Here is a 13,186-nt window from a genome sequence, read left to right on the forward strand (position 1 = left end):
AGCTGCTCTGTCTGTCTATTACCTGCCTGTTACCCTTATCGGGAACAGGCCGCCTGTTCAACATTCAACAGCAAACCCAGAAAGACAAATAAACAGAAAGATGTGTCTCTCAGCCCCGGTGGCAAAGGTGCAATGGATGTTAATCCAAATAAATCCCCCGTGAGTCTGTGTGCATTGGCTTCCTTATAAAGTTTGTATTTGAAATGTGCGGGAAAAGTGTAAAATTATGAAAACATCCTGATGGCCAGTACGGGGATCAAACTCGCGACCTTGTCGTTATTAACACCAGGCTTTCACCAACTGGGCTAACCGGCCACAATGCTCTTGTTGGCCAGGCTCGAACCCAGGCTGCGAGATTGTCTTTCAGCCTCACACTGGGTGACCGAGTTACTGCACAATCATTGAACACACCACATCGGTTAAACATTGTTAACTGTTCGTATATACAACTGGGCAGAGTGTAAATCGAAACTAACAGAAAGACAGCTCTATGGTCAAACAAACCTCATTCTAAAATTTATTATCGCACCACAGCCCCTCCCACAAACACTGCTCCGGTATAAGAGCAGACGGCGGGACCCCGACTGGATTCGCACCTGCAGCGGATGGTTGGAGCTGGATCCAGCATGTCCGATGTGGTTTCACTCCCATTCGTTTGGGAAACGCGGCATCAGGAGCGTAAAATTTCTCCTCATTCACTCCTCTTGTAGTGAAGGAGACAGAAAGTAACTAAAACCTACCGAAACCCGGGACCTTTAGATCTTCAGTCTAACGCTCTCCCAACTGAGCTATTTCGGCTTCACATCAAAAGCAGTATACTGTTGTTCTTTTGGAGGTTTTTCTATCCCCGGGTGGAATTGCCCCTCTCGCTCATTCCTCACTTCGGGCAATGTGACCCGACCAGATCTCGGAGCTCAGGTTGTGTTAATGTAAAGCTGCAGTGTTGATAAAGATACAATGCTGACACAGCACGGGGGACCTCACTGTGTTGGACACAGCGTGAAATGCAATGACATGTTCAAATAAAGTTACAGAGCACAACACATGTGTAAAATTCCCTGTTCTTTTCTCCACACTGATGGGTTGTGAAGGGAGAGACGGGCCGAAGTCTCACTGAGCCGCACTGATCACGAGCCAAATCAAGTTCAATCTTCAGGTATGGTGCTGAGCCCGACACAGAAGTGAAAATGCCCGTGGTTCTTAGTTCCTCACGCAGTGGGCTACTGAGCAATACAGGAAGTGCTAATGAACATCTTAATGCTCAAGTTATCACGGGCCACGGACTCTCTGATTACAGGCTTGCACACGTTTGTATGTTTCAAAATTTGCATTTTTCTCACTGGCAATGAATTAATCGATAGCCGTGCCTGTGATCAGCTAAGTTTGTTGGTAGGTGCAGTGGGCAAGAAGATACAGACTTCAATGATTCCTTAATACCGTTGGTTGACTAAAAGCTATCAATCGCAGGTTAAAATGAGCAATTCATGATGCATCTTTGAAAGAGCTATCCAATCAGTCCCACTCCGCTGCTCTTCCCCCATAGCCCTGCTGACACTCCTGCCAGTGGAAACTGTTTCCCCCATAATTTTGATCACCTTTATTAATTCTCCCCTGACCAGTGATTAATGGAGTTCAACGCGGGCAAGTATCAGATCATCCACTTGGGGCCGAGCAAAGATCGGTCAGTGTGTGGTCTGAAAACATCATGTGAGAGAATAGTTTTTTTCTGTGAAGTAGCCGGTCCCGTTAAATTTTACAAATGTTGCCCCAGATCGCTGCTCTCTCAAGCAATGAACATTTTAAACCATTCTCCTAAAATGCAATGTGTAAAATGAGATATGAGTTATCAGTTCAGGAGATGCAAAGAGCAAAATAAATGAATGAAGTTTCGACTGTCCCTCAGTAGCCATAGTATCATGCCTTTCATTCTGCAAAATAAAGTTACCGGTTAATTAATGGTGATTAAAGCAGTTCTTATTTATTCACATTAGATGCATGTAATTAATTTAATAAATTACATCGCATTCATGAATTAGAAACGGTGATATCAAAATTTCTTCCCTAACCGGGAATCGAATCCAGCTCGCGATACTTATAGGAATACGTTATTGAATCATTTAATGGTGCCTCAAAAAATATCACACTGCTAACTTAAAATCACTGCTTTAATGTGTTTCGGTGTTGAAGGGGATTGAAAAAAGCCCAGACTGCTCCCGCGGTGAGACAGAGTTCGAACTTACAAAGAAGTTGGTGCTGTGAAGTAACAGCTGGGCGAAAGCTGACACCGATTAAAGGACGAGAAACCGCTCAATATAAAGGATGAGCTCACAAACGTTAATTTCTGTATTCTGTGTAAAAGGACACCCAAATTCTTGAATATACTCAATGACTGAGCATCCACTGCCCTCTGAGGTTGAAAATTGCAAAGATTCACAAGCCCCTGAGTGAAGAAATGTCTCCTCATCTGAGTCTCAAATGGCCGGCCCCTTATCCTGAGACTCTGCCTCCTAGTTCGAGACTCTCCAGCCAGGGGAAACAACCTCTCATCTTCTACCGTTTCAAGCCCTCCAAGAAAATTGAACCTTTCAATGACAACACATCTCGTACTTCTGAACTCCAGAGATTATAGACCCAATCTACTCAATCTCTCCTCATAGGACAATCCAATCATCATTGAAAATAATCAGGTTTGATTCCCAGTCAGGGATTTCAGTTCTGACAAAGACAATTGAAGTCTGTGAGAATCTTATTAATTGTATTAAAACCAACAAAAATGTGTGTTGCACACTGAAGGAAATTGTAACATGTTTGCTGGGTGACAGTCAAACTTTAATAACTTTCTTCATAGATTCATAGATTTATAGCCAAAGGCGACGGCTTTATACAGCGTTTCTGTAGTGTAGTGGTTATCACGTTCGCCTCACACGCGAAAAGTCCCCGGTTCGCAACCGGGCGGCAACATTTTGTAAATCATGTTCATTTATGTCGTAGAAAAATGGATCAGTTCGCATTTGTTATGCAATGTAACAAAGTCCTGTTACATTTGTGTTATTCTGTACAGTTCTGCACACACACAAAACACTACGGTGTCGCTCGCTCACTTCCGTTTCCGGACCTGACCGTGCAGACAGCCCTCTCAAAGCTGCACATTCCGGCTGCTTTCAGTTGAATTGTGAAAAATTATTCAAGGATCCTGCATGTTTACCTCGGTTCACAACAGCAGATCTAAGTCGCGTTTCTGCAATCTACAAACCATGTTTTCCAGAATTCCAAGATGGATACGGAACTCAAACATTAAACTTCCCTTCATTAACCACAGGGGTTCAGGCAATTTTCTCTGATTCTATAAAACGTTATTAAAGTTTGACTGTCATCCGTTATACATGTTAACAATTCCTGCAGTGTGCAACAAAATGTTGGGGGTGGATTATTGATAATAGAAACAATTATGAAGTGTCTCACAGACTTCAATGATCCCTTAATGCCGTTGGTTAACTAAAATCTATCAATCGCAGGTTAAAATGAGCAATTCATGATGCATCTTTGAACGAGCTATCCAATCAGTCCCACTCCGCAGGTCGTCCCCCATAGCCCTGCTGACACTCCTGCCAGTGGAAACTTTTTCCCCCATAATTTTGATCACCTCTATTAAATCTCCCCTGACCAGTGATCAATGGAGTTCAACGCGGGCAAGTGTCAGATCATCCACTTGGGGCCGAGCAAAGATTGGTCAGTGTGTGGTCTGAAAACATCATGTGAGAGAATAGGTTTTTTCTGTGAAATAGCCGGTCCCGATAAATTTTACAAATCTTGCCCCAGGTCGCTGATCTCTCAAGCAATGAAGATTTTAAACTATTCTCCTAAAATGCAATGTGTAAAATGAGATATGGGTTAACAGTTCAGGAGATGCAAAGAGCAAAATAAACGAATGAAGTTTCGACTGTCCCTCAGTAACCATATTATCATGTCTTTCATTCTGCAAAATAAAGTTACCGGTTAATTAATGGTGATTATAGCAGTTCTTATTTATTCACATTAGATGCATGTAATTAATTTAATAAAATTACATCGCATTCATGAATAAGAAACGGTGGTATCAAAATTTATTCTCTAACCGGGAATCGAACACAGCCTGCAACACTGATAGGAATACGTTATTGAATTATTTAATGGTGCCTCGAAAAATGTCACACTGCGAAATTAAAATCACTGCTTTAATGTGTTTCGGTGTTGAAGGGGATTGAAAAAAGCCCAGACTGCGCCCGCGGTGAGACAGAGTTCGAACTTACAAAGAAGTTAGTGCTGCGAAGTAACCGCTGAGCGAAAGCTGACACCGATTAAAGGATTAGAAACCGCTCAATATAAAGGATGAGCTCACAAACGTTAATTTCTGTATTCTGTGTAAAAGGACTCCCAAATCCTTGAATATACTCAATGACTGAGCATCCACTGCCCTCTGAGGTTGAGAATTGCAAAGATTCACAAGCCTCTGAGTGAAGAAATGTCTCCTCATCTGACTCTCAAATGGCCGACCCCTTATCCTGAGACTCTGCCCCCCAGTTCTAGACTCTCCAGCCAGGGGAAACAACCTCTCAGCTTCTACCCTTTCAAGCCCTCCATGAAAATTGAACCTTTCAATGAGAACTCCTCTCGTTCTTCTGAACTCCAGAGATTATAGGCCCAATCTACTCAATCTCTCCTCATAGGACAATCCTATCATCATTGAAAACAATCAGGTTTGATTCCCAGTCAGGGATTTCAGTTCTGACAAAGACCATTGAAGTCTGTGAGAATCTTAATAATTGTATTAAAACCAGCAAAAATGTGTGTTGCACACTGAAGGAAATTGTAACATGTTTGCTGGGTGGCAGTCAAACTTTAAAAACTTTCTTCATAGATTCATAGATGTCTAGCAAAAGGCGACTGTTTGATACATCGTTTTCGTAGTGTAGTGGTTATCACGTTCGCCTAACACGCGAAAAGTCCCCGGTTCGAAACCGGGCGGAAACATTTTGTAAATCATGTTCATTTAAATCGTAGAAAAATGGATCAATTCGCATTTGTTATGCAATGTAACAAAGTCCTGTTACATTTGTGTTATTCTGTACAGTTGTGCACACACACAGAACACTACGGTTTCGCTCGCTCACTTCCGTTTCCAGCCCTGACCGTGCAGACAGCCCCTCTCAAAGTTGCACATTCCGGCTGCTTTCAGTTGAATTGTGAAAGATTATTCAAGGATCCTGCAGCTTTACCTCGGTTCACAACAGCAGATCTAAGCCCCGTTTCTGCAAACTACAAACCATGTTTTCCAGAATTCCAAGGTGTATACGGAACTCAACCATTAAAATTCCCTTCATTAACCACAGGGGTTCAGGCAATTTTCTATGATTCTATAAAACGTTATTAAAGTTTGACTGTCATCCGTTATACATGTTAACAATTCCTGCAGTGTGCAACAAAATGTTGTGGGTTGATTAATGATAATAGAAACAATTATGAAGTGTCTCACAGACTTCAATGATCCCTTAATACCGTTGGTTAACTAAAGTCTATCAATTGCAGGTTAAAATGAGGAATTCATATTGCATCTTTGAAAGAGCTATCCAATCAGTCCCACTCCGCTGCTCTTCCCCCATAGCCCTGCTGACACTCCTGCCAGTGGAAACGGTTTCCCCCTTAATTTTGATCACCTCTATTAAATCTCCCCTGACCAGTGATTAATGGAGCTCAACGCGGGCAAGTGTCAGATCATCCACTTGGGGCCTAGCAAAGATCAGTCCGTGTGGGGTCTGAAAACATCATGTGAGAGAATCGGTTTTTTCTGTGAAATAGAAGGTCCCGTTAAATTTTACAAATGTTGCCCCAGATCGCTGCTCTCTCAAGCAATGAACATTTTAAACCATTCTCCTGAAATGCAATGTGTTAAATGAGATATGGGTTAACAGTTCAGGAGATGCAAAGAGCAAAATAAATGTATGAAGTTTCGACTGTCCCTCAGTAACCATATTATTATCTCTTTCATTCCGCAAAATAAAGTTACCAGTTAATTAATGGTGATTAAAGCAGTTCTTATTTATTCACATTAGATGCATGTAATTAATTTAATAAAATTACATCGCATTCATGAATAAGAAACGGTGATATCAAAATTTCTTCCCTAACCGTGAGAAAGAACTTTTTCACCCAGAGGGTGGTTGGAGTCTGGAACTCACTGCCTGAAAGGGTTGTGGAGGCAGAAACCCTCACAACATTTAAGAAGCATTTGGATGTGCACTTGAAATGCCATAGCATACAAGGCTACGGGCCAAATGCTGGAATATGGGATTAGATTAGACAGGTGCTTGATGGCCGGCGCGGACACGATGGGCCGAAGGGCCTCTATCCGTGCTGTATTACTCTATGACTCTATGACCGTGAATCGAACCCAGCCTGCAACACTGATAGGAATAAATTATTGAATTATTTAATGGTGCCTCGAAAAATATCACACTACTAAATTAAAATCACTGCTATAATGTGTTTCGGTGTTGAAGGGGATTGAAAAAAGCCCAGACTGCGCCCGCGGTGAGACAGAATTCGAACTTACAAAGAAGTTGGTGCTGCGAAGTAACCGCCAAGCGAAAGCTGACACCGATTAATGAAGGAGACACCGCTCAATATAAAGGATGAGCTCACAAACGTTAACTTTCTGTATTCTGTGTAAAAGGACTCTCAAATCCTTGAATATACTCAATGACTGAGCATCCACTGCCCTCTGAGGTTGAGAATTGCAAAGATCACAAGCCTCTGAGTGAAGAAATGTCTCCTCATCTGAGTCTCAAATAGCCGGCCCCTAATCCTCAGACTCTGCCCCCCAGTTCTAGATTCTCCAGCCAGGGGAAACAACCTCTCAGCTTCTACCCTTTCAAGCACTGCAACAAAATTATACCTTTCAATGAGAACTCCTCTCGTTCTTCTGAACTCCAGAGATTATAGGCCAAATCTGCTCAATCTCTCCTCATAGGACAATCCTGTCATCATTGAAAACAATCAGGTCTGACTCCCAGTCAGGGATTTCAGTTCTGACAAAGACCATTGAAGTCTGTGAGAATCTTAATAATTGTATTAAAACCAACAAAAATGTGTGTTGCACACTGAAGGAAATTGTAACATGTTTGCCGGGTGACAGTCAAACTTTAATAACTTTCGTCAGGGATTCATAGATTTATAACAAAAGGCGACTGTTTTACCCAGTGTTTCCGTAGTGTAGTGGTTATCACGTTCGCCTAACACGCGAAAAACCCCGGTTCGAAACCGGGCGGAAACATTTTGTAAATCATGTTCATTTAAATCGTCGAAAAATGGATCAATTCCCATTTGTTATGCAAAGTAACAAAGTCCTGTTACAGTTGTGTTATTCTGTACAGTTATGCAGACACACAGAACACTGCGGTGTCGCTCGCTCACTTCCGTTTCCAGCCCTGACCGTGCAGACAGCCCCTCTCAAAGCTACACAATCCGGCTGCTTTCAGTTGAATTGTGAAAGATTATTCAAGGATCCTGCAGCTTTACTTCGGTTCACAACAGCAGATCGAAGCCGCGTTGCTGCAAACAACAAACCATGTTTTCCAGAATTCCAAGGTGTAGACGGAACTCAACCATTAAAATTCCCTTCATTAACCTCAGGGGTTCAGGTAATTTTCTATGATTCTATAAAAAGTTATTGAAGTTTGACTGTCATCCGGTATACATGTTAGCAATTCCTGCAGTGTGCAACAAAATGTTGTGTGTTGATTAATGATAATAGAAACAATTATGAAGTGTCTCACAGACTTCAATGATTCCTTAATACCGTTGGTTGACTAAAAGCTATCACTCGCAGGTTAAAATGAGCAATTCATGATGCATCTTTGAAAGAGCTATCCAATCAGCCCCACTCCGCTGCTCTTCCCCCATAGCCCTGCTGACACTCCTGCCAGTGGAAACTGTTTCCCCCATAATTTTGATCACCTCTATTAAATCTCCCCTGACCAGTGATTAATGGAGTTCAACGCGGGCAAGTATCAGATCATCCACTTGGGGCCGAGCAAAGATCGGTCAGTGTGTGGTCTGAAAACATCATGTGAGAGAATAGGTTTTTTCTGTGAAGTAGCCGGTCCTGTTAAATTTTACAAATGTTGCCCCAGATCGCTGCTCTCTCAAGCAATGAACATTTTAAACCATTCTCCTAAAATGCAATGTGTAAAATGAGATATGAGTTATCAGTTCAGGAGATGCAAAGAGCAAAATAAATGAATGAAGTTTCGACTGTCCCTCAGTAACCATATTATCATGTCTTTCATTCTGCAAAATAAAGTTACCGGTTAATTAATGGTGATTAAAGCAGTTCTTATTTATTCACATTAGATGCATGTAATTAATTTAATAAAATTACATCGCATTCATGAATAGGAAACGGTGATATCAAAATTTCTTCCCTAACCGTGAATCGTACCCAGCTCGCGATACTGATAGGAATACGTTATTGAATCATTTGATGGTGCCTCAAAAAATATCACACTGCTAAATTAAAATCACTGCTTTAATGTGTTTCGGTGTTGAAGGGGATTGAAAAAAGCCCAGACTGCGCCCGCGATGAGACAGAGTTCGAACTTACAAAGAAGTTGGTGCTGTGAAGTAATAGCTGGGCGAAAGCTGACACCGATTGAAGGACGAGAAACCGCTCAATGTAAAGGATGAGCTCACAAACGTTAATTTCTGTGTTCTGTGTAAAAGGACTCCCAAATTCTTGAATATACTCAATGACTGAGCATCCACTGCCCTCTGAGGTTGAGAATTGCAAAGATTCACAAGCCTCTGAGTGAAGAAATGTCTCCTCATCTGAGTCTCAAATGGCCGGCCCCTTATCCTGAGACTCTGCCTTCTAGTTCGAGACTCCCCAGCCAGGGGAAACAACCTCTCATCTTCTAACCGTTTCAAGCCCTCCAAGAAAATTGTACCTTTCCATGACAACACATCTCGTACTTCTGAACTCCAGAGATTATATGCCCAATCCACTCAATCTCTCCTCATAGGACAATCCTATCATCATTGAAAACAATCAGGTTTGATTCCCAGTCAGGGATTTGAGTTCTGACAAAGACAATTGAAGTCTGTGAGAATCTTAATAATTGTATTAAAACCAACAAAAATGTGTGTTGCACACTGAAGGAAATTGTAACATGTTTGCTGGGTGGCAGTCAAACTTTAAAAACTTTCTTAATAGATTCATAGATTTATAGCAAAAGGCGACTGCTTGATCTAGCGTTTTCGTAGTGTAGTGGTTATCACGTTCGCCTATCACGCGAAATGGTCCCCGGTTCGAAACCGGGCGGAAACATTTTGTAAATCATGTTCATTTAAATCGTAGAAAAATGGATCAATTCGCATTTGTTATGCAATGTTGCAAAGTCCTGTTACATTTGTGTTATTCTGTACAGTTGTGCACACACACAGAACACTACGGTTTCGCTCGCTCACTTCCGTTTCCAGCCCTGACCGTGCAGACAGCCCCTCTCAAAGTTGCACATTCCGGCTGCTTTCAGTTGAATTGTGAAAGATTATTCAAGGATCCTGCAGCTTTACCTCGGTTCACAACAGCAGATCTAAGCCCCGTTTCTGCAAACTACAAACCATGTTTTCCAGAATTCCAAGGTGTATAGGGAACTCAACCATTAAAATTCCATTCATTAACCACAGGGGTTCAGGCAATTTTCTATGATTCTATAAAAAGTTATTGAAGTTTGACTGTCATCCGGTATACATGTTAGCAATTCCTGCAGTGTGCAACAAAATGTTGTGGGTTGATTAATGATAATAGAAACAATTATGAAGTGTCTCACAGACTTCAATGATCCCTTAATACCGTTGGTTAACTACAATCTATCAACATACACTTAAAATTCGTTTAGGTAAATTTTGACAAGGTTTAAAATTTTAAGTTTTACATTTATATTTCAAAACATTCAATTTGAATTTTAAATCATAGATTCATAGAATCATAGATTGATACGGCACAGAAGGAGCCCATGAAGCCCATTGAGTCTGTGCTGGCACTTTGAAAGAGCTCTTCAAATAATCCCACTCCCCTGATGTTTCACACAGAATCACACAGAAACCCCACAATGCAGATAGAGGCCATTTTGGCCCATCGAGCCTGCACCGACACATGTCCCACCCGATTCCCGTAACCCCTACACGAACACATATCCCACCCTATCCCCGTAACCCCACGTATTTAATCCCCCTAACACTAAGGGTCAATTTATCATAGCCAATCAACCTAACCTGCACACCTGCAAATTTCTCCTTTACAATGATTTATTCAATTCTCTTTTGAAAGTTACTATTGTGTCTGCTCCACCGCCCTTTCAGGCAGCGCATTCCCGATCACAACAACTGGCTGCGGTAAAAAAAACTCCTCATCTCCCCTCTGGTACCTTTTGCCGGTTTGGTTCAATCGATGTCCTCCAGTTACCGACCCTCCTGCCACTGGAAACAGATTCTCCTTATTTACTCTTATCAAAACATCTTGTAAATTTACAAACCTCGATTAAATTTCCTCTTAATCTTCTGCGGAAAAACAATTGCAGCTTCTCAGTCGATCAACATAACTGAAGTCAACTCATCCCTGGGGCCACTCGCTCTTTGTGCTTGTCTCTCTTTTTTGTCTCTGTCTGTCAATCTCTTTGTCCCTGCCTCTCTCTTTGTCCCTATCTCTCTCCTTGTCTCTGCCTCTCTCTTTGTCCCTGTCACTCTCTTTGTCTCTGCCTCCCTCTTTGTCCCTGTCTCTCTATCTGTCTGTCTGTCTCTTTCTCACTCTGTTCACAGTTAGCTTCTAGTTCTGATCAAACACTGCAAGTTTCAGTTCCACGTTAGTATAGTGGTGAGTATCCCCGCCTGTCACGCGGGAGACCGGGATTCAATTCCACGACGGCAGGTTTTTTTTTAACAACCCCAATTTTTTAATTTCTTCCCAGTTCCTTGAAATGCTCCTTGGAAAAGTTGAACTGAAAAAGTTCAAGTGAAATAATTTTAAAAGATTTACCGACATAAGAAGAACTGTACAAAAACTTCCTGCACCTGTTCCTCGTTGGAATCGTGCTCCCCTCTATTTCCCTCTCACTGTTGTGTGGGGCAGAGAGGAGTCATAACGGCACAGAATGAGACCATTGAATGCTTAATTAAATTCATTTATTTTGAACATGTGACCATTTATTCTTACTTCCGTGGTGTGAAATGTTATTTATTTGGAGATTTCTATTATGCTTATGGGATTCCGTACATAAAGCATCGTAGGAATCCCCTGCGTGATTGGTTGGCCTGGCCAATGGATGCTGCCGAACCATGAGCGCCAATGGTATCCGTGGGCCTTTATGCTTGCGTACGCCAGCAGGCCCAAGACCGCAAGAGTGCGAAGCTCCGGAGACACCAGTTAATTGGGATTTGTTTCTCGGTTCGGAGGCGAAAGCCGGCGCCAAACCTCCGATCGCAATCTCAAGGCCCATCGTATTTTAGGAGGCTGGTTTAAAATGTTTATTACTTACGACATCAGGAATCTGGGGCAAATTTTGTTCAATATAACCGGGTCGGTTATTGCGCAGAATAAAAATCTTCCACTCGAACATATCCACCCGGGCTCGATTTGGGAACTGTTCATGTAGGAGGCGAACATGATCGTCGCTGCACTATGGAAACCGGTGCGTTAGTGTCCACGGAAAAGCGAATCAGCATCGAGCATAAAATCTGATGGCGATCATTTTCAGATGCAATGCAGTCAGCCATTACATAAATTGAATAATTTTACAGTGAAAAGATTTGGAAGTATTACTCGCATCTGTGCCTTTAGTTAAAGTTTGTGGCGTCTGACTCCCGCTCATGTCTCTGAATAAGAAAGGAGAGGCTTGACATTGACCAGACTGCACTGCGCCTGGTGTTTGTGAACTCATCCTTTTTATTGAACGGTTTCTCATTCATTGACCGGCGTCAGCATCAGCTCAGCGATTACTTCGCAGCACCAACTTAATTGTAAGCTCCAACCTCTCTCACCCCGGGCGTTGCATAGTGATTTTATCGTCATTTTCAATCCCCTTCTTCTGCACCGAAACAAATTGTTGCCGTGATTTTAAAACAATGCTGCGTGATTCATAGCGATCACCTTTAAATGATTCAGAAAACCAGTCCTTTCACCTCCGTAGCACGGGATCGATTCCTGGTAAGAAAAGTAACTTTTATAACACAGTTTTAAAATCAAAATCTGATGAAATTGACTACATTCAGCTGATGGGAAAATTTAGAATTGTTTTAATTACCATTAATTAACCGATAACTTTCTTTTGCAGAATGAATGAATTAATAGCTTTGCACCATTTAAAAAATATTCTGTTTGTCTATTCTCCCTACCACAGTGAATAACCTCACATTTCCCTACATTATACTCCGTCTGCCGCCTTATTGCTTATCACTGAATCTGTCTATATCCCATTGTAGGCTCTTTGTGTCCTCACAGCTTACTTTCCCACCTAGCTTTGTATCATCAGAAAACTTGGATACATTACACTCTGTCCCTTCATCTCAGTCAGTAATATAGACTGTAAATAGCTGAAGCATGCGCACTTGATCCTTGCGGCACCCGACTAGTTACAGCCTGCCAATCTGAAAATGACCCGTTTATCCCTAATCTCTGTTTTCTGTCCGTTAACCAATGCTCTATTCTTGCTAATACATTACCTCCAGTCCCATGAGCCCTTATCTTGTGTAACAACCTGTTACGTGGTGCCTTATCGAATGCCTTTTGGAAATCCAAATATGCTGCCTCCACTGGTTCCCCTTATAGTTCCAATTAATGCCTGAAGCAGAACATCCCGTTGTGCCAATGGAGCCTGTTTGTCGGACAAGGCTACATGCAAGGAAGGAGTGTGGTAAGGAGAGAAGTGAAGTGATACTTTGGTAACAAGGTCGGGTAATATAAATAAAAGTGCTGGAAACACTCAGCAGGTCAGGCAGCATCTGTGGAGAGAGAAGCAGAGTTAACGTTTCAGGTCGAAAACCTTCCATCAGAAGGTGGCCAGTTGTGTTAGGTTACACTATTAAACGTGCAAATTGTCACATAGTAGAGGTAAGGAAAAGATATCAAAAGTTTGGAACAGATACTTTAGAATTCGAT

The 13,186-nt window shown here is 42.0% G+C and overlaps 3 non-coding genes across 3 annotated transcripts; all 3 read left to right on the forward strand.

Moving 5' to 3' along the window:
* Positions 1-4,937: 4,937 nt before the first annotated feature.
* On the forward strand, positions 4,938-5,010 carry trnav-aac (transfer RNA valine (anticodon AAC)). Its single transcript has one exon. It is a non-coding gene; the product is annotated as a tRNA-Val (tRNA).
* A 2,227-nt stretch (positions 5,011-7,237) lies between these two features.
* On the forward strand, positions 7,238-7,309 carry trnav-aac (transfer RNA valine (anticodon AAC)). Its single transcript has one exon. It is a non-coding gene; the product is annotated as a tRNA-Val (tRNA).
* Positions 7,310-9,287: 1,978 nt separating this feature from the next.
* Positions 9,288-9,361, forward strand: trnad-auc (transfer RNA aspartic acid (anticodon AUC)). The gene has a single exon. It is a non-coding gene; the product is annotated as a tRNA-Asp (tRNA).
* Positions 9,362-13,186: the final 3,825 nt, after the last annotated feature.

This window comes from Somniosus microcephalus, unplaced genomic scaffold, assembly GCF_052327205.1.
Source record: "Somniosus microcephalus isolate GS21.2 unplaced genomic scaffold, FLI_Smic_1.0 unresolved_chr4, whole genome shotgun sequence".
Lineage (NCBI taxonomy): Eukaryota > Metazoa > Chordata > Chondrichthyes > Squaliformes > Somniosidae > Somniosus > Somniosus microcephalus.